This window comes from Triticum dicoccoides, chromosome 7B (assembly GCF_002162155.2).
Source record: "Triticum dicoccoides isolate Atlit2015 ecotype Zavitan chromosome 7B, WEW_v2.0, whole genome shotgun sequence".
Taxonomy (NCBI): domain Eukaryota; kingdom Viridiplantae; phylum Streptophyta; class Magnoliopsida; order Poales; family Poaceae; genus Triticum; species Triticum dicoccoides.
In genome coordinates this window covers 275,783,156-275,805,215 of record NC_041393.1, presented here as the reverse complement: position 1 = coordinate 275,805,215, position 22,060 = coordinate 275,783,156, and positions in this window count along the sequence as shown.

The following is a 22,060-nucleotide window of genomic DNA, read 5'->3' as shown; positions in this document are numbered from 1 at the left end:
AAATATAGATTCTACCAAAGATGCTAAATTGTTTTGTTTTTATTCTAACTCGAAAAGAAGAAATTTAAAAACCCAGAAAACATCTTTGCACGCAAGGAAGTGCCACCATATTACGAGCAAAAAAATGATTCCCCCTGCTCGCTGGGACCCACCGGATTTGGAGGCTGGCTTGTGGGCCAACTAAGTGGACGTGTACAGCTTGGTCAACTTAGTCAAAATGATTCTAGCTGCACTGACCGTTAGATGTTAAATCAACGGTCGTGCTGCGTCTTCAACCTCTTGTCTTCTTGCTCCAGCCGCGCAAACCAGGCCCATCGTACCGCCTGCTCCAGCCTCCTATGGCCGGCTGTGCTGCCGTGCAGGCCTCGCGGACCCACCATACTACGACTGGCCAGACCTTCCCTCTACTCACTCACACCCCCCTGTTATTCTCTAGCAACGACGGACTTACGCCGCAGCCGAACCAGTGAACCCTCGTTCTCCCCTTCGCGTGGGCATCCACCCACCTTGTCTTCTCTGGATCCTCTTCGTTCCCTTCCTAGGCCTCGCCGTCGTCCACCGCCTTGATGCTCTTGACGCCTCGTGGTCAATGAGGTCAACGAACAATAGCCATCAGAAGTGGACTTTAGGCTATGAGGCTGACAGCTGGACCCACCGGCTACATCTTCAAAGCCAAGGAAGTGCCTCCTTATTACTCACAAAATAAAAATGATTCCTCCCCCTGACAACCGGGACCCACCAGCTATATCTTCGCACGCAAGGAAGTGCATCCTTACCCCCCTGATAGCTGGGACCCACCCGTTTGAAGCGTATGTAGCATTGTCGTGAACATGTATGTACATACTACTCGATCGGTCTCTCTGCAACGATGAACCATGGCCGAGCAAGCAGCAACACGTGTAGTAGTAGACGACGTCGAGTTGGCGGCGGAGGAAGAATCGGCATGCCCCCGATGTAGCAGTTCATACACATACGTACAACCAAATGCCAAAAAATACGGCCACGTACATACATACTGGTTGGGTCTCGAAGGCCTACTTGCGCATACGTATGGCTAGGGTCATGTAGATGGAGAGGCAGCGGACGGTAGCAACGACGTCGTGTTCATCGGGAGCCAACCGGCTTGGACGGAACAACCGAAACAAGGTCTGGCGTGCCACAAAACGGAGGAAACGGGCCTTCTGTTCGACCGCGTACAGTCGAAACGGGGTCCTATTCATCGAGAAAGGTCTGGCGTATCGTAGAATAGAGGAAACGGACTTGTGTTCCACCGCGTACGGTCGAAACGGGGTCCTGTTCATCGGGAAGGGTCTGGCGTACCGAAAAATGGAGGAAACAAACTTGTGTTGGAGTGTCTACGGTCGAAACAGGGTCCTGTTGATCGGGAGGGGTGTGGCGTACCACAAAACGGAGGAAACAGACTTGTGTTGGAGCGTCTACGGTCGAAACGAGGTCCAGTTCATCCACCATATACTGCCTCGCTCCAGCCTCCACGGGCTACTGTTCATCCAGCCTCCACCGGCTGCTGTTCATAGAGCCTCCACGGGGTCCTAATCATCCACCCCCAACCGGTTGGGGTGCGGCAGCCTCCTCGGGGTCCTGTTCATCCAGCGGCAACGGCCTACTACCACGGGGTCCTGTTCATCCAACCCCCACCAGGAACTATTCATCCACAGCCAACCAACCAGCCCGACTCACCACGTCTCGACTCGTTCTACATACCGCGCGCATGGTAGCAATGGTCACTGTTCATTAAGAGGCAACACAACACCAGCTGTCTACGTCTTGCATGGGGGCTCGATCGACTTCAGTAAGTAGCAGCAGTGATCGATCGCTCGGGTTTAGTTAGCAGAAGCTGCGAAGGAATTACTCGGGTTCAGTCAGCAGCAAATGAATCGCTCGGGTTTAGTTAACAGCCAAGGGATCGATCGCTTGGGTTCAATAACGTGCGATCGCTCGGGTTCAGTTAGACAACGCCTCGAACATACGCACGTAAACGAGAGAAACACGGAAACCTCCATGCATCTCTCAACCTCGACCACCCACCGTAACCGGGAACTCCCCGATACTTTCCTCGCCCTTGCTTCTACCATGGTTTTTTCGTCATGGACGTCCCAAAGAATGTCATGCAGCTGCGTCTCCAGCCCGGCCAGGACGAAAAGCCCATTTTCTGTCATATTTTCTTGTCATAGAAGTAGGAGGCCACCACATCTTTGATGATACCGGGTTTTGTCATAATTATCATCACAGAAGTGTCATAAGGATGATAGGAAAAAAATTCGTTTGGCCCATTTTTTTGTAGTGCTCCCGTCAGCGTCCTGGATTCAGGGGTATCCAGCCCTGCCTACCTGCGGCCCGCCGCATGACTCCATCGATGGCCTGGTACGACCCAGCGTCAACACCAACACCACAAGACCCTCATGAGGCGGACGACGCCAAGACCCCCGAAGGAAGTGGCCTCCTCAGGAGGGCTCCTGAGGGGCGGAGATTTCTATGCGAGATATCTCATGAGGCTCGGTCTGACGTGAGACATGATGACCAAGGCCAGGTGGGCGCCAGGCGGGGACCAGGCGGGCGCAGAGCGCAGGTTTCCTCTTTGGTGCAAGGGAGGCAAGCCACAGGCGCGGAGTCCCGAGGAATCAGCCAACGGTTTCTGTTCTGGTGCAACAAGACCAAGACCACCAGGACGGCAGGGCGGAGGTCATCACCGAGCCCACCACAACGTCATGACCAGAGGCTGTTCTCACGCGAAGACTACTTTTGTCAGGATAGACTGTACTACTTATCCTCTTTCAAATCCCGCTGTTGTGGAATCCCTTCCCGCTCATATTTGGGAAGAGGACCAAGGCCGCTATATATAGGACTTAGCCACCACCATAGGAGGGGGACCGAAATCAGATCAAGTAGAGAACCACACCAGCTCAAGAACACCTCACCTCCTGAGGCTTGTTCATCCTTTGTACTAGTTCATCCATAGCCCCTCGAGGCAATCCACCACACCACACTGGATTAGGGTATTACACCACAATGGTGGCCCGAACCAGTATAAATCTCTATGTCTTTGTGTCTCCTTGAGCTCAACGCACTAGGCTAGGGAGGATCGCGAGTAGGCAGGCTGGGCAGGTTGAGATCTCCGCACGCACCCGAGAGTTCGAACCTCTGAAGGGTTGCCGGATCCCTAAATCCGACATTTGGCGTGCCAGGTAGGGGTGCGTCGGAATCTCCTTCCTCGACCTCCAGACCGCGCCATTGACCCCCATGGTGGGCGCTCCTCCGTCGGCCCCATCGACGCGCGTTTCCGGAGAAGCGCCGGGGCTGCGCTGCTTCACCCTCTCCCTGTGCAGGTGCAGTGGCCGCCCAACTTCCGACCGGAGATGCCGCCGCGCTACGACGTTGCGGTAGACCCAGCCTCCTTTCTTCACGCATACGAGGAGGCAATTTGGGCGGCCGGCGGAGACGACACGATGAAGGCCAACTGGTTCCCCATGGACCTCGTAGGCGCACCGCGCGCTTGGTTGCTCAACCTGCCAGCATCTTCCGTGGCCTCTTGGGAGGAGCTACACGACCTCTTCCTCGCCCACTACATGGCGCCGACGCCCCCGGTTGTTATAGCTCTCCTAGGTGGCTCGCAAGCGCCACCCTCCGACCGCCACATCAAGCAATTCTACCGGCGGGCAGGCAATACTCAGGCAGGCTCGGGGGCTCCCCCAGGCTGGGTGGCGCCCCAAGCTAACCTCGCCTTTGGCCCTAAGGATCACCCCGCTGCCACGACAAGAGCAGGTGCGCTCCCGATGCTCTTCACCCCCACCGTCTGCCATGTGGGGATCAGCAGGACCCTCATCGACGGCGGAGCCGGCCTCAACATGCTCTCCCCAGAGGCGTTCGGCCTGCTCCACTTGCCGCCCAGCCGGCTTCGCCCCTCCAAGCGTTTCTGCGGGGTTGGCGATGGCTCCACCAGGCCCCTGGGGTAGATCCGTCCCCCTGTCACTTTTGGGACCCGCGAAAACTACCGCACCGAGCTCATCGACTTCGACATCGCCAAGATCAACCTGCCGTACAATGCTATTCTTGGATACCCAACCTTGGCCCAGTTTATGGCTGCGACCCACCCCGCGTACAACCTCATGAAGATGCCTGGCAGCAACGGTGTCCTCACGGTGGCGAGTGTCGGATTTCGGGTTCTAGCAGACCCTTGAGGTTCGAACACTGGGGTGCGCACGAAGATCTCTCCCCTACCAGCTCACGTTTCAAAGTCTCGCAAAGATCTAAGCAAGAAAGATGATCACACAAGGGACACGAGATTTATACTGGTTCAGGCCACCATTGTGGTGTAATACCCTACTCCAGTGTGTGGTGTGGTGGATTGCCTCAGGGGCTGATGATGAACAGTACAAAGGGAGAACAACCTCGCGAGGGGCTATTCTTGAGCTGGTGCGATGAACTGCTTGGGTGAGTTCACTCGCTTCTCTCTCTCTCTGGTTGATCTCTAGATGATCTCCAGATGCCTCTACCCTGTGGGTGGCTAGTCCTATTTATAGGCGGAGGCCCTGGACCTCTTCCCAAGTAATGAGCGGGAAGGGCGCCAACAATTGGCCATTTTGAAGGGGAACATCTGGTACACTTATCCTGACTAAAGTTGGTCTTCGGCTGCCAAAGGCCCTGACGGTGACGCCGCCCTGGGCTCCACGATGACCTCCATCCTGCCGTTCTGTTGGTCTTGGTCTTGTTGCACTGAAACGGTAACCTTTGCCTGATGCCTTGGCCTGTGCTTGCCCCCTTTGCACCGAAAGGGAAACAAGGACACTGCGCAGGACGGCGCCCGCCTGGCACCCGCCTGGCCTCTGATCGTCATGGCTTGCGTCACGGGCCCCTCGGGAGGTGCCCTGCCTTGATCTCTCCGCCTCCTCGCGAGCCTGCCTGAGGAGGCTGCTCCTGAGGAAGCTCCCTGTCATCCGCCCCACGAGGCTTGGCCCCACGCGAGGGTCTTGAGCTTGAGCTGATGAAGCTGGGCTGCATTGGGCCCCCACTTGAGCCACGCCGCAGGCCGCAGGCAGGCAAGTCTGGGGACCCCCGTTCCCAGAATGCCGACAGTAGCCCCCGAGCCCAAGGCGCGCCCGGACTTGGCTTAGCAGAGAAGCGAAGGGGCAAGTGAGAAGCGCCGCGGGCCCCCAACAGCCTGCGGCCTTGGGCGTCGCGTGGTGGTTGATTGGACGTGGGTGTCTCCGCTCTCCCACGACACCTCGGCAACCGCACGACTTGACAAAAAGGGGTGCCCAGGCCAGACTAACCTACTTTGTTCTCGCTTGCCTTGCTCCAGATCCCCTTTCTCGCCCTTCTCCTTCATGCTTCCGAAATCCTCCAGATCTGCCTCAATCCTTCCCGTCCGGCGAGCTATGGCGCCCCGCATGACTCCGACTGAGGCCTAGTACTCCCCAGCCCTGGATCCCCCGAACATGTCGGAGAGGAATCTCACCCTCCAGCGCCTGAGGATGATGGCACAGGGCAACGTGGGAGCGACTGTGTTCAAGGCTGGCTCCGGCCAGCCTGAAGGCAAGGGGAGCACCTTCTACCCGCTCTTCGTGAGCGCCATTGTCGCCGGTCTGGTGCCTCCTTTTTCTGAGTTCTTCCTTGCTGTTCTTCGCTTGTACAACTTGCAAGCTCTGTACCTCCACCCCAACTCTGTTCTTCTCCTGGCGATCTTCGCCTATTATTGCGAGGCTCACGTTGGAATAAAGCCCGCGGTGGCCTTGCTACGCCATTACTTTTATCTCCGGGTTTCTCGTGGCCCCATCTCCGCATGCGCGAGTTTTGTCGCGTACTCTGGCTCCAACACCATCTCGAAGCCCGGGAAGAGGATTGAAGGCTTCCGGAGCAGGTGGTCATGGTGGACGCCGGGCGCATCCACCCCCGACTTGTGTTGCCCACATGGCAGCCCAAGGCCGTTAATGCGTGGTCTTGCGCAGAGCTTGTCGACCCCTGCGCGAGGGTGGTGCTGGAGAGGATGGGCACGGACCTGAGGCCAGGCAACCTGGGGGCAGCGAAGCTGACCGGGGCCACACTCCCGAGGGAGTTTCTGGAGCACCGCGTGGCTCCACAATGGGAGCGGGTCTCGGGGAAGTAGATGCTACCATTCGCTTGAGCTCCGCAGCCCTGGCCAATGAAGATCTAGTTGCGGCCCTCCACTCCTTGGTCAGGGGAGACGTGGCGAGGCCGGACGGTGCTCCTGTCCCCGTGTTTCTTCGGGACGACTGGGAGCAGGCGGTGGACGCCATGCCCACCTTCAACGGTGAGGGGCTAGTGCCCGCAGTGGCTCCCGGGGATCTAACGGCGTTGCCGATGGTGAATGTGTCCTCCAGCAACTCTAGCGGGAGTGAGGAGGGAGAAGAGGAGGAGGAGGGGGAAGAGGAGTTCGACTCCGAGGCGACTCGCAAGGAGTCGGAGGAGTCCTTCTCCCAGCGCAGGTCTCGCACCCTCCGCTCCATGTCGGATGACGACGAGGCCAGCGCCGGGAGAGGAGGAGTGGATTCTCCCCAGGTCCCGAGGAAAGACAGGTCGGGGCTGGTGCCCCCAGGATCCGCTCTGGCTCCGGGGTGGTCTGAGGCCAGCTCCAGTCTTCCCGACGCGTCCTCTGCTTCCATGCCTCCCAAGGCTGACCCCAGCTGCAGGCTCTCGGGCTTCAAGTTTGGCCGGAGGCTGCTTGAACCCGCGAGGGATGACCTGTAAGTACTCGACCCGCGCTCTGCTTCGTTTCTGCCGCCGAGACTTGACGTCTGCACTTCTTGACCAGGCCGGCACCTGAGGCGAAGAGGTTGAGGGGGGCTTCTGCGGCCCTGCCTGAGGCGAGTTCGCCTGCCGAGGCAGCGCCTTCGTCTGCGGGGAAGGGAGGCACTGAGGCTCGCGCTTCCCCTGCCTGATCGTCCTCACGAGCCCAACAGGGGCACTCTGGCGAGGAGTCAGCCCCCATGGCCCCGCTGACCCTGGAGGGGCCTAGGCTTGGTGTTGCTGCTGAGATGCCCAAGGCCCGGGAGGCTCCTTCCTCCCAAGCCGTGATCACGCTGCCATCCTCTCCGCCTGCTCCACCAGCTCCCATCTCTTATGATCCCTCCACTGTCTTGGACCAGGACGCCAATGAACTGAGCCGACTTCGGGAGGATCTCCAGAGCGCAGACCCCCCCTGGTGGTCGGGCGCCTGGAGTTAGCCTCCGGCTGGGCCCGCTCTGCCGCCTCTGTCTGAGCGGCGCTGAGGCAGGCTGCGTCTGCCTTCGACGAGGAGAAGCAAGCCACCCGCCAGGCTAAGGCTGCTCGTGATGCTGCCCAAGGCAAAGCTGCAGATGCCCAGGGCCGCTGCAAGGCGCTGGAGGTCGAGCTGCAAGACTTGCGCGAGGAGCTCACGAAGGAGATCCGCATCCGCCAAGAGAAGGGGAGGGGATGAAGGCTCGGGAGGCTGCCGTCAAAGACCGGGACGCCGAGCTTGTTGACCGTCGTGGCTGGTTGGAGACGCTGGAGCAGGCCCTAAAGGTGGAGAGGGCCGAGCTAGACCGCAAGGCAAAGGTCTTGGCCAAGGACCGGGTGGCCTTCGCCGAGCTGAAGGAGAAGGCTCGCGCCGCGCTGAAGGCGCTCTACGAGAGTGGCTTAGAGGACCCGTTGGCTGGCGAAGAGGATGACCTTGCCGAGCTGCTTCCCTTCCTGGTCCGCGCGCTTGAAGATGCCGTGGATGGCCTTGGTCCCACGGCCGAGGCCGAGGCGCGTGCCCTGTCGTCTGCAGCGCTGACGCGCGTCTTCAGCCACGTCTACCTTTGCTACCCCGACATCGACCTCATCAGCCTCATGGAACCTGTGAGCGGCGACCTTGCCGCCGCTGCTGCTGAGGCCGTGAAGGGCCGAGCCGAGGCTTTGCTGGGGAGGTTCCGCGCCTTCAGCACCCTGCCTAAGCGCGACGCCGCTGGCTCCGCGGCTTCAGGAGGCGGGGCCGCCCGGCGCGACTCGACCGCAGGCGGCAGCGCCACTGGAAAGTGACCCCCTTGTGTCTTTTGTCTTGTTTTAATTCCTGCAACATGCACCATGCCTCATGGAGGCGTTTAAACTTGTGTTTGGTGTAGTGAAAACACTCTATGGCTTGTAATATTTTCTTTTGAATTCCCTAGAATTTGCATCTTTCCCTCGTACTTGCTTGTGTTCTACGTCGGCAGGGCCCGACCCCACGCATACCTCAGCTGCCGTTAGCCCCGATCGGAAACCAGGACGGGACCAAGGGGTGAGGGGCTACGTGGAAAGTTAGGCTCCTGAGTCATGATGCTCAGGAGTCCCCCTTGACGCGCAAACAACAAGTAGGGAAGGGAGGGGGCGTAGGAGTGGATTTGTCGTTCTACGTCGGAAGGGCCCGACCCCGCGCATACCTCAGCCGCCGTTAGCCCCGACCGAAAACCAGGACGGGACCAAGGAGTGAGGGGCTACGTGAACAATTAGGCTCCTAAGTCGCGATGCTCAGGAGTCCCCCTTGACGCGCAAATGAGTCTTCGTACCTTGGCTCCGCTCGGGAGGAGGCACGCAACGACCAGGTCCGAGGGACCTGGCTAGGTGGCGTGCGTTTGGGCGTAGCCCGGGCGCAGCCCCTGTGTCCAGCCCCCTCGCATGGCACTCCCGAGGGGAGGTGTTGCGATCGTACCAGACACTGAGCTCTGGGCCCCCTGAGGTTGATACGGCCGTGGGCCGCCCTCAGTTGTTTATCACCAGCGCGGAGCATAGCGCTTCCGTATGTGTACGGGCATAGCTGCTCCTCAGTAGTGTCGTCAGCCAGCACGGAGCATGGTGCTTCCACTGGTACGTGGGAGGGGGCTCCCCTCCGGGAGGAGCCCCCGGGGCATGTACAACCCCACCCTGACACGTGGCTGGAATGGTAGGGCTAGGAGAGGTGTATCTGGGCACCCGTGAGCCAGCGCGGGACTCACAAGGCCCTACCTCGAGGCGGGTTGCGCCTGGCTCTGGGCCTTTATCAATGGTGTGTTCCTGTAGGGTGGTTAGAATGCAAATGCTCTACGTCCTCAGGTCCCGGCCCTCGAGCAAGCTCAGCCACCACTGGTATGACAGGTCGCGATGCTGTGGGCCAAGGCCAGGGGGTGAGGGCTGGAGAGCCAGTAATAGCCCGTGAGTCACAATGCTCAGGTGCCCCCCTTTTAACGCGCAAGCGCTTTGCATGCGAGCGGAGAGGTCCGCGATAAGCAGCAGATGTTAATCATGAGGACCAGGTTAGGATCGGAGGAGCGAATTCATATAGGTAGATGCAGAGAAGCAAACGCCACTGGGTCTGGCCCGAGCAGCCTGGGGATAATGCAGCTCGAGGGGCGCCCCCAACGAAGCAGATGAAAAACATAAGCAAAACGGATACATGCCGCAGGGATGGACCCACGCGACCTGGGAATGATGCGGCCCTGCGGGCGCTCCCAGCTGAAGATAAAACTTGAAAAGATGTCACCTGATACCATTGTAGAGAGGGTGTCGGAGTAGCTGTCGATGCGTGGTGAAGCAGCCAACCCTCACGAGCCCTTGGGGCCCTGAGCCTCGGGAGGCTCTGAGGATCCGGGCGGCTCCTCAAGGCCCGTCTCCATCTCCTCCAGGAACGCGCGGTGCCTGGCCACCTGAGCTTCTAGGATGCTCCTCATCAGGCACTGGTGGGCAGCAGCCGCGTTCGGCAGGCCGAAGGGCATGCGAACGTAGCTGTGAGGTGGACCCTCATAGCGCCCCACGCGTGAAGGCCAGAGGCGCTCCTGAGACGCGGCTCGGTTGAGCCCCGGTATGTTGATGCAGACACGCAGCCCACCATCCTCGCCGGGATGTGGGGCTACAGCGGGTAGGCGGCGACTGCCACGCATGACTCTTGACTCCTGTAGCTCCTGAATGTTCCTCGCGATGAACTCCTGGGGGTTTTGCCTTCCTTGCCTTATACCTTCCTGAGGGAAACGTGCCTTGAAGCACGCCTCCAAGTGGTGCCCGAGCGCCTCCCTCGTGACCTTGGCGAGGTCGGTGGCCCTCTAGGAGAGAGCCCCCGAGCCCTACCCGAGGAGGGCGTAGGGCACGCCTTCCTATGCGATAGAGGGTGGCGCCCCTTGGACGGGCGCGGATCCTGATGCAACGCCTCCGGAGGGGTCTGCCTTGCAAGCTTGGGCCAGGTGAAGCCTTCTTCTTCTTAGGGACCGCCTCGGGGAGCCTCCCACTCTAGTGATCTGGGTCTTCAATTGCCGCGGCCTGGAAGGCATGCTCAAGAGAACACACTCCATCCCTTTCCTCGCAAGGCACTGTGATGATTCCACCGCTTCCTGGCATCTTGAGGACATTGTAGCCATGGTGAGTCACTGCCATGAACTTGGCCAGAGTTGGGTACCCGAGGATGGCATTGTATGGCAGGCGGATGTGAGCGACATCAAAGTCAATGAGTTTGGTGCGGTAATTGTTGCGCTGCCCAAAAAAGACGGGAAGACGAACTTGCCCTATCGGAACAGTTGAACCATCAGTGACTCCTGAGAAAGGCTTGGTTGGCTGAAGCTGATCGTATGGCACTTGGAGATTGTTGAACGTCTCGACGGACAGGACGTTGAGCCCAGCTCCGCCGTCGATGAGGGTCCTGGTGACTTGCACATTGCTGATGACTGGGGAACAAAGCATCGGGAGGACCCCGGCCATTGCCGCACACTTGAGATGATCCGCTGAGCTGAACGTGATAGCGCACGCAGACCACCTGAGAGGGCGCGTGGCCTCAAGCTTGGGGAGGACTGCATTCACCTCGCGAGCAAACTGCTTGAAGATGCGCTGAGAGGCTGGGGCCTGAGCACCGCCCAGGATGCAAGTGATTGCGCGCGGCTCCTGGAAGACCCCAGCCCCCTCGTCCTGGTGATGGTCTTCATTCCTCCTTGGCGGCGGTGGCAGAGGAGGGAGGCCTGCATTGCCTTGAGGGCGGTCCTCACGAGGCTGATCCCTCCAACCTCGCTCGCGAGGCTAGTCCTGCCAGCGGTCCTCGCGAGGCCGGTCATGCCACCCTTGGCGAGGGCCACGGTCTTCCCATCGTCCTCCACCTCTTCTTTTTCTCCTCCTCGGCCATAGCCCCGGTCGTGGTGGTCGGGGCGCCGGCCGGTACGTCCATCTCGCATAGCTCTGAGCTCTTGGCATTCATTGGTGTTGTGGGTGTGGAGGTCGTGGTACACGGAGTGCCGGCTGCCCTTAGATGACTCAGGCTGATCCCTGCCTCGCTTGGTGCCTGGCTCTGCTGCGAGCACATCAGCCCCCTTGCGCTTCACGTCCTTGACCTTGGGCTTCTTCTCTTCTGGGTCGGCAGCCGGAAGCTCGAGGAGGGAGAGGCGCCCTTCCTCAGCCCTGCCGCACTTGGTAGCCAGGTTGAACAGCTCCAGCGACGTGCATAGGTCTTCATGGATCGCTAGCTCCTCTTTCATCTTGATGTCGCGCACACCATCGAAGAAGGCTGAAATGATGGCCTCCTCAGTCACCTTGGGAATCTTGAGGCGGGCGTTGTTGAAGCACTGGATGTACTTCTGCAGGGTCTCTCCTGGCTATTGCTTGAAGCGGCACAAGTCACTCATGGCCGGGGGTCGGTCGCGAGTACCTTGGAAGTTGGCGATGAAGCGGGTGCGCATCTCGTCCCAGGAGGAGATCGTGCCTGGGGCCAGGTTCAGGAGCCAGATGCGGGCACCATCCTTGAGTGCCATGGGAAACCAATTCTCCATGACCTTCTCGTCCCCGTTGGCGGCCTCGATGCCCAGCTTGTAGAGCTGGAGGAACTCCATGGGGTCCGCAGTGCCGTCGTAGTGCGGAGGCAGGTCTGGCTTGAACTTGCCGGGCCACGTGACGCTACGCAGCTCGAAGGTGAAAGCGCGGCAGCCCGCAGTGGCCACCGGAGTTCTCTGCTGAGGTGTGGCTTGCTCCTGGGGATTCCCACGCGCTGCTGCCTGGAGCAACACTGGGTCTTGACGTGGCGGTGCAGGGATGCGGTCATGGCGCACCGGTGCTGGGAGCACGCGAGCACCTTCTTGGGGGAGAGGGATCTCTTGGCAGCTCCTTTCTTGTCGCGCAGGCGCCGGACGCGGTGGGTCTCGACCTGGGGCCGTGCGCCTTGGAGCCAGGGTGCCTTCTTGGGGAGGAGGTGGTGTAGGCACCTCCTGCTCCTCGCCTCCTGCGTAGGATGGAGGGCGAGGCAGCGAGAGGGACGGCATGGGAGAGCCCCTGCTGCGCTGAAGAGCTTGGTGATGCGGGCGAGCCAGTCCTCGTAGAGGTCGTCGACGGGGCGGTAGTGCAGGAGCTCACGCGCCAGGAGCAGCACGGCATGCGCGTCCGTGGGGGCGCGACGGGCGTGGGACGATGAACCGGCTGGAGTCAGCAACGGGGTGGCGGTGCAGCTATCGCACCGCACCGAAGGATGCAGGGATGAGGCCTGCTGCTTGTTCCCCGCTGGGCCGGTGGCGGCGTTGGCAGCAGGCAACGGGGAACGACGGGGGCGTCCGCCGACGGGCGCCATCTGGGCGACGTGGGTGGCGAGAGCAGCCCGACGCTCGGAGCGGGCTCGGTGAGCGTCAGCCATAATCACGGTGGAAGATCACACACGACCAGCGGAAGAAAGATTCTGGCGCACCCCTACCTGGCGCGCCAAATGTTGGATTTCGGGTTCCGGCAGACCCTTGAGGTTCGAACACTGGGGTGCGCACGAATATCTCTTCCCTACCAGCTCATGTCTCGAAGTCTCACAAAGATCTAAGCAAGAAAGATGCTCACACAAGGGACACGTGATTTATACTGGTTCATGCCACCATTGTGGTGTAATACCCTACTCCAGTGTGTGGTGTGGTGGATTGCCGTAGGGGCTGATCATGAACAGTACAAAGGGAGAACAGCCTTGCGAGGGGCTATTCTTGAGCTGGTGCGATGAACTGCTTGGGTGAGTTCACTCGCTTCTCTCTCTCTCTGGTTGATCTCTAGATGATCTCCAGATGCCTCTACCCTGTGGGTGGCTTGTCCTATTTATAGGCGGAGGCCCTGGACCTCTTCCCAAGTAATGAGCGGGAAGGGCGCCAACAATTGGCCATTTTGAAGGGGAACATCTGGTACACTTATCCTGACTAAAGTTGGTCTTCGGCTGCCAAAGGCCCTGACGGTTACGCCGCCCTGGGCTCCACGATGACCTCCATCCTGCCGTTTTGTTGGTCTTGGTCTTGTTGCACTGAAATGGTAACCTTTGCTTGATGCCTTGGCCTGTGCTTGCCCCCTTTGCACCGAAAGGGAAACAAGGACACTGCGCAGGACGACGCCCGCCTGGCCTCTGATCGTCATGGCTTGCGTCACGGGCCCCTCGGGAGGTGCCCTGCCTTGATCTCTCCGCCTCCTCGCGAGCCTGCCTGAGGAGGCTGCTCTTGAGGAAGCTCCCTGTCGTCCGCCCTGCGAGGCTTGGCCCCTCGCGAGGGTCTTGAGCTTGAGCTGATGAAGCTGGGCTGCATTGGGCCCCACTTGAGCCACGCCACAGGCCGCAGGCAGGCAAGTCTGGGGACCCCCGTTCCCAGAACACGAGAGCGGGGGACACCAAAGGCGTGTTGCAGGCCCTCAAGCTCGCCTTCAAGGCGGTCACGGCCACACTACCCCGGCGATAAGAAGGACCAGGAGGCCCCAGAAGCAGCGCCTGCCAAGAAGAAGCAGTTGTTCTCCCAAGACCGAGCCGAGACGAAGCAAGTGCCGGTCTGTGAGGATGGGACGGCCAGTGCCACCTTCACCATAGGGGCTGGCCTCCCTTAGGATAAAGAGGAGGCATTGATCAACTTTTTGCGAGCCAACAAGGATGTATTCGCTTGGGAACTCAAACACCTGGCTGGGGTCCCAAGGGGGATAATCGAGCACCACCTGAGGGTATGCCCAAATGTGCGGCCGGTGAAGCAGAAGGCTTGCCGATAGTCCACCGAGAAGCAGGTCTTCATCGTCCAAGAAACCCGTAAGCTACAAGCCGCAGGGGTCATTAGAGGGATCGAGGCTAACCCAGAGAAGGTCAAGGCGATAGAGGATATGACCGCCCCACAGGCCGTGAAGGAGATGTAGAAGCTGGCTGGCTGCGTAACCTCACTCGGGCGCTTCATTTCCAAGCTGGGGGAGCGTGCCCTCCCGTTTTTCAAGTTCATGAAAAGGAAGGAGCCATTCGAGTGGACCCCCGAGGCAGACGCAGCCTTCTAGGACCTCAAGAGATATCTGACCAGTCCGCCCATGATGGTGGCACCGCGCCCTCTCGAGCCCTTGGCACTCTATCTGGCAGCAACCCCTCACTTAGCCAGTGCCGCCTTGGTGGTGCTAAGGAAGGAGTGCCTGATCAAGAAGCTGCAGCAGGATGCACAAACGGCAAGCAAGGCGCAGAACCCCCACGGCGAGGCATTTGAAGTTTCGGCCGGTGCAATGGTCGACATTCCTCCTGAAGCCACGATTGACCCCGTGACTGTCAAGGCTCTGGAGGTTGGGCCTCATGAGGCCTCAAGGGACATGTGCCCTCATGAAGAACAAGATTCCGCTGATGCTTCCCCCCTCGTCGAGCACCCTGTCTACTTTGTCATCACAGTACTGAGGGTGGACCGGGCACGCTACCCCATGTCGCAGAAGCTCTTGCTCGCACTTCTAGTTGCCTACAGAAAGCTGTGCCACTACTTTCAAGGCCACCCCATCAAAGTTGTCTCAGCATACCCGCTGGAGAGGGTGCTCCGGAGCCCGAACGCAGCCGGGCGAGTTGCTGAATGGAACATTGAGCTTCAAGCATTTAATCTCGAGTTCAGTACCACCAGGGTCATCAAGGGTGCGGCCCTTGCGGACTTCGTGGCCGAGTGGACTAACGCTCCAGACCACAGAGAAGGCGAGGACTGCTCCCTCCTGCCAGGAGATGAAGAACCGGACAGATGGATCATGTACTTTGGTGGGGCGTTTGCTCGGCAAGGCACAGTGGCAGGGGCTGTCCTCATGTCACCCACCAAGGACAAGCTTTGTTATGCAGTGCAACTCTGCTTTCAGCGAGGCGATAAGGTCTCCAACAACATCGCAAAATTCGAAGGCTTGCTTGCCGGACTCAGGGCCGCGGCCGCGCTGGGGGTAAAGCGCCTCACCATCAAGGGCGACTCTCAGCTTCTCGTTAACTTCTCCAACAAGGAGTACACGCCCAAGGACGAGCACATGGAGGTGTACCTAGAGGAGGTGCGCAAAATGGAGAAGTGGTTCATGGGCGTGGAGCTGCAGCACGTGCTGAGCGGGACGAACAAGGAAGCAGACGACATCGCCAAAAGAGCCTCTTGCAGGCTCCCTCAGGATCTAAGGGTGTTTGAGGAGCGGCTCTTCAAGCCATCTGCAACCCCGCACGTCATGACTCCAGCACCACCTCAGGAGGACTTGCCATAGGCACTCGAGACGGGTGCTCCAGCCTATGGTCACCCCTCAAGAGCCCGCTTGCTGCTCGTGCTCGAGCCTCAGGAGGGGTGCTGGACCGAAGAGTTCAAGGCGTACATGCTTGAGGGGTCCCTGCCAGAAAAGGAGGAGGACGCTGAGCGCGTGGCTCATCAGGCCGCCGCATACTGCATCAAGGATGGTGAGTTATATCGCAGGAGGCCCAATGACGTTTCGTTGTGGTGCATCTCCAGGGAACAGGGGTTCGAGCTGCTAACGGACATACATGGTGGGGACTGCGGGCATCACTCCTAGTCGTGCACCCTCGTGGTCAAGGTGTTCCACATCGGCTTCTACTGGCCCACCGCGCTCAACGATGCTACAGAGCTGGTGCGCTCTTGTGAAGCATGCCAGTTTCACGCCAAGCAGATTCATCAGCCCGCGCAGGGCCTCCAGACAATATCGCTCACGTGGCCGTTTGCGGTCTGGGGGCTGGACATCTTGGGACCGTTCCTGATACGTCTCCAACGTATCTATAATTTTTGATTGTTCCATGCTATTATATTACATGTTTTGGATGTTTATGGGCTTTACTTTACACATTTATATCAATTTTGGGACTAACCTACTAACCGAAGGCCCAGCCCGTATTGTTTTTTTTGCCTATTTCAGTGTTTCGAAGAAAAGGAATATCAAACGGAGTCCAAATGGAATTCAACCTTCGGGAGCGTGATTTTTGGAACGAACGTGATCCAGAGGACTTGGAGTGCAAGTCAAGAAGCAGCTGAGGCGGCCACGAGGGTGGAGGGCGCGCCCACCCCTACAGGGCATGTCCCCCTATCTGGTGGGCCCCTCGGGCGGCCACCGACCTACTTCTTCCTCCTATATATACCCACGTACCCCAAGAACATCAGAACAAGCCACGAAAACCTAATTCCACTGCCGCAACCTTCTGTATCCGTGAGATCCCATCTTGGAGCCTTCGCCGGCGCTCTGCCAGAGGGGGAATCGACCATGGAGGGCTTCTACATCAACACCATAGCCCCTCTGATGAGTTGTGAGTAGTTTATCACAGACCTTCAGCTCCATAGTTATTAGCTAGATGGCTTCTTCTCTCTTTTTGGATCTCAATACCTTGTTCTCCTCGATATTCTTGGAGATCTATTCGATGTAACTCTTTTTGTGGTGTGTTTGTCGAGATCCGATGAATTGTGGGTTTATGATCAAGTTTATCTATGAGAAATATTTGAATATCCTCCGAATTCTTTTATGTATGATTGAGTTGTCTTTGCAAGTCTCTTCGAATTATCAGTTTGGTTTGGCCTACTAGATTGATCTTTCTTGCAATGGGAGAAGTGCTTAGCTTTGGGTTTAAGCTTGCGTGTCCTTTCCCAGTGACAGCAGGGGCAGCAAGGCACGTATTGTATTGTTGCCATCGAGGATAAAAAGATGGGGTTTATATCATATTGCATGAGTTTATCCCTCTACATCATGTCATCTTTCTTAATGCGTTACTCTGTTCTTATGAACTTAATACTCTAGATGCATGCTGGATAGCGGTCGATGTGTGGAGTAATAGTAGTAGATGCAGGCAGGAGTCGGTCTACTTGTCACGGACGTGATGCCTATATACATGATCATGCCTAGATAATCTCATTATTATTCGCTTTTCTATCAATTGCTCGACAGTAATTTGTTCACCCACCGTAATACTTATTCTATCTTGAGAGAAGCCACTAGTGAAACCTATGGACCCCGGGTATATCTTTTATCTTATAAGCTTTCCATCCACTTTTATTTTCATCTTTACCTTTCCAATCTATATCATAAAATACCAAAAAAATATTTATCTTATCATACTATCTCTATCAGATCTCACTTTTGTAAGTGGCCGTGAAGGGATTGACAACCCCTTTATTGCATTGGTTGCGACTTCTTTGTTTGTTTGTGTAGGTGCATGGGACTTTTGAGGAGCCTCCTACTGGATTGATACCTTGGTTCTCAAAAACTGAGGGAAATACTTACGCTACTATTGCTGCATCACCCTTTCCTCTTCAAGGAAAACCAACGCAAGCTGAAGACGTAGCAGTTCCCTCGGGCGCCAGGGGGCTACTGATACCTCTACGTCGCCGTCGACAAGTTCACCAAGTGGGCGGAGGTAGAGGCCATGTGCACCATTCCAGCTGGACCAGCCGTCAAGTTCATCAAGGGAATCGTGAGCCGATTTGGGGTCCCCAATCACATCATCACCGACAACGGCTCGCAGTTCACCAGCAACCTTTTCAAAACATACTGTGCTAACCTTGGAACGCAGATCTGCTACGCCTCAGTAGCACACCCACGGAGCAATGGATAGGCTGATAGGGCCAATGCGGAAGTCTGAAGGGCCTCAAGACCCGCACCTTCAAGAAGAAGCTCGAGGCCTGCGGCTGGGGCTGGCTTGACGAGTTGTCGTCCTTGCTGTGGTCCATCCACACCACCGCGACCAAGCCAACAGGAGAAACACCGTTCTTCCTCGTCTATGGAGCAGAAGCGGTTCTCCCTCACGAGGTCAAGCATCACTCCATGCGGGTCCTGGCGTTCGACGAAACGCAGCAGGACGCCACACGGAGGATGGATCTCGTGCTGAGGGAGGAATGCCGCCGTCAAGCCTCGCTCCGAGCAGTGAGGTACCAGCAGGCGCTGCGGCGGTACCACTGCCGCAGCGTCCGCTCCAGGACGTTGGAGGTGGGCGATCTCGTCCTGAGGCGGGTGCTCTCCAGGGAAGGGATGCATAAGCTCTCTCCCATGTGGGAGGGCCCGTTTAGGATTGCCCCTGTCTCTAGGCCTGGTGCCGCGCGCCTGGAGACACAGGATGGGGTCCCCATCCAGAATGCCTGGAACATCCAGCACCTCCGGAAGTTCTACCCCTGAAGAAAGGCTCCGTCCTGTGAAGCAAGGATCCGACCTGTGAAGGTCTCCACTCGTGACACTCTCACGTAATAATGAGTGGGGTTGTACATGCCCCGGAGTCTCCCGAGAGTCGCCCTGGGGCCTCATGTGGGCTCCCTCCCATGTCCAAGTGGTAGCACTTAGCTCCGCGCTGGTGAGAAGACTAGATTAGGTGCCGGAGGCGGCTTTTCATTTGCTTTCCAAAGTTGCTTGCATTTTTTAGTAGTCTTTCAATGGATTTGGTATTATCAAACGCTGGTTCCTCGAGTTGTGTTTTCTCCTAAGCTGTTTTAGTCGAAGGACATGAGAGAGGAGGCAGTCGCCCGCCACTTCTCCTCGCGCTCCTTGCACGTGGGGCTAGGTAGGTGTGTGCCTTTGCGCGCACACACCGCACCGAACCCTGTTGTTTCGGCTTCATCCTCGCGAGGAGCCCTCGATCAAGTCCGCTGGCGCCAGCACCCCTCATGTCCGTGCCCCTCGGGCAGCGCGACACGGTGAATCAGGTCCAAGATAACCTATGGCAGGGGGCTCGCTTAAGGGGGATCAAGTCGCTCGACAAATTTTCTCTTCCTTCAAAGGACAGCTCTGCCCTACCGTTGCTCGTGAGGGCGCAAGGTGTACCTCCTGAGGGCACAGGGCGTATCTCCTGGGGGCCCTATCAAGTACCTAAGGTTAGGTTCTCATGAGGCGAAGGACTACTGCACATACCAAGCTAAGCCTTCCTACCTTAACCCGCTGAAAATGCAAACACTATATCACAACATCAAGGCGACAATTATAACATAAAAAGGCATAGCAACAACCATTCAGTACACGCCCCCACAGGGTACATTCTTCCTTTTTTTTGAATTGCAGGAGAAAGGAAAAGCTAAACAAAGAGGGCCCGAAGGCATACAAGCTTGGCGCCAGCGCCGCATCCTCAAGTAGCGCCTCAAGGTAGCCCGATGCTCCACCAGTTCTTCCATAGGAGACCAGGGGCCACTGGCCTTGAGTCCAAGTTCGTCGGCCCCCAACTTCACGCCAGGCTCTTCTCCAGCTTCACTGGAGCGCTGCGGCGGAAAGAACCACTGGCGTCCTCGACACGAGCACGAAGACGCGGAGGCCGGTCGTAGCCACCGCTGCTCGAGCTCTCGTCTGAGGAAGAGCTGCCATCACGGGAGGGGGAGCGCGCGTCGCCAAGGCCAAGCTCGCCATCGCCACCATCATCGTCGTTGCTGTCCTCCGGGCAGCACCCCACACGGCGACCGTCCCCCCTGAACACGCTGCTACGTCTTGAGCTTGCGTTGGTTTTCCTTGAAGAGGAAAGGGTGATGCAGCAATAGTAGCGTAAATATTTCACTCAGTTTTTGAGAACCAAGGTATCAATCCAGTAGGAGGCTCCTCAAAAGTCCCACGCACCTACACAAACAAACAAATAACTCGCAACCAACGCATTTAAGGGGTTGTCAATCCTTCATGGCCACTTGCGAAAGCGAGATCCAATAGAGATAGTATGATAAGATAAATATTTTTTTGGTATTTTATAATATAGATGCAAAAAGTAAAGATGCAAATAAAAGTAGATTGGAAGCAAATATGATAAGAGATAGACCCGGGGGCCATAGGTTTCACTAGTGGTTTCTCTCAAGATAGCATAAGTATTACGATGGGTGAACAAATTACTGTCGAGCAATTGATAGAAAATCAAATAATTATGAGATTATCTAGGCATGATCATGTATATAGGCATCACATCCGCAACAAGTAGACCACTATTACTCCACACATGGACCGACTCCTGCCTGCATCTAGAGTATTAAGTTCATAAGAACAGAGTAACACATTAAGCAAGATGACATGGTGTAGAGGGATAAACTCATGCAATATGATATAAACCCCATCTTTTTATCCTCGAGGGCAACAATACAAGACGTGCCTTGCAACCCCTGCTGTCACTGGGTAAGGATACCGCAAGATTGAACCCAAAGCTAAGCACTTCTCCCATGGCAAGAAAGATTAATCTAGTAGGCCAAACCAAACTGATAATTCGAAGAGACTTGCAAAGATAACTCAATCATACATAAAAGAATTCAGAGGAGATTCAAATATTTCTCATAGATAAACTTGATCATAAACCCACAATTCATCGGATCTCGACAAACACACCGAAAAAGAGTTTACATCAAATAGATCTCCACTAGAGAGGGGGAGAACATTGTATTGAGATCCAAAAAGAGAGAAGAAGCCATCTAGCTAATAACTATGGACCCGAAGGTCTGTGATAAACTACTCACAACTCATCTGAGGGGCTATGATGTTGATGTAGAAGCCCTCCATGGTCGATTCCCCCTCCGACGGAGCGCCGGCAAAGGCTCCAAGATGGGATCTCGCGGATACAGAAGGTTACGGCGGTGGAAATTGTGTTTTTGTTGGCTCCCTGGATGTTTTCGGGGTACGTAGGCTTATATAGGAGGAAGAAGTACGTCAGTGGCTGTCGGCGTTCTGGGACCGGGGGTACCCAGACTTGCCTGCCTGCGGCCTGCAGCGTGGCTCAAGGAGTGGCCCAGTACGACCCATCTTCATCAACACATGCTCAAGACCCTCCCGAGGGGCCAAGCCTCGCGGGGCGGACGACAGGAGGCTTCCTCGGGCACGGCCTCGTTAGGCTGGCTCGCGAGGAGGCGGAGAGATCAAGGCGGGGTACCTTGCAAGGTGCCCATAACGCAAGCCATGACGACCAAGGCCTGGCGGGCACCGGCCTGCGCAGAGTCCTTGTTTCCTCTTTGGTGCAAAGGGGGCAAGCGCAGTCGAGAGTATCAAGCAAAGGCAACCATTTCGGTGCAACAAGACCAATACCAGCAAGACGACAGAACAGAGGTCATCGTGGAGCCCAAGCCGGCGTCATCGCCAGGGTCTTTGGCAGGCGAGGACCAACTTTAGTCAGGATAAGTGTACTAGATGTTCCCCTTCAAAATGGCCAATTGTGGCGCCCTTTCCGCTCAATATTTGGGAAGAGGCCCGGGACCTTCTCCTATAAATAGGACTAGCCACCCACAGGGTAGAGGCATCGGATCCGCATCTAAGACATAGAGAGAGAGAGAGAGAGAGAGAGAGAGAGACGATTGAACTCCCCTTAGCAGTTCATCGCCCCAGCCAAGAACAGACCCTCGTGAGGCTGTTCTTCCATTGTACTGTTCCTCATCAGCCCCTGAGGCAATCCACACACCACAAACTGGAGTAGGGTATTACACCACAATGGTGGCCTGAACCAGTATAAATCTCGTGTCCCTTGTGTCGTTCTTCGTGTAGTTTAGATCCTAGCGAGGCGGCGAGACATGGGTAGGCAGGAGGTGTGATCTCCGCGCGCACCCCAGAGTTCGAACCTTGAGGGTCTGCCGAAACCCTGAATCCGACATTTGGCGCGCCAGGTAGGGGTGCGCTGGAGCTTTCCCTTCCACCAACCCGTGCTCCGCCAACACCGCAATTCGCCCTCATGATGGGCAACGCGCCGCCCGCTCCGGTCGCTGGCGCCATCATGGGGGCCAGGGGGCTCCGAGCCTTGGCCCCCGCCTTGCGACAGGTGCAATGGCCGAACAAGTTCAAGCCGGAGATGCCACCGCGCTACAACGGGATGGCCAATCCGCTGGCTTTCTTGCTGGCATACGAGGAGGCCATCCTCGAGGCTGGGGGCGATGATAGGGTCATGGCCAACTGGCTTCCCATGGCCCTCACTAGCGTCCCGCGTATGTGG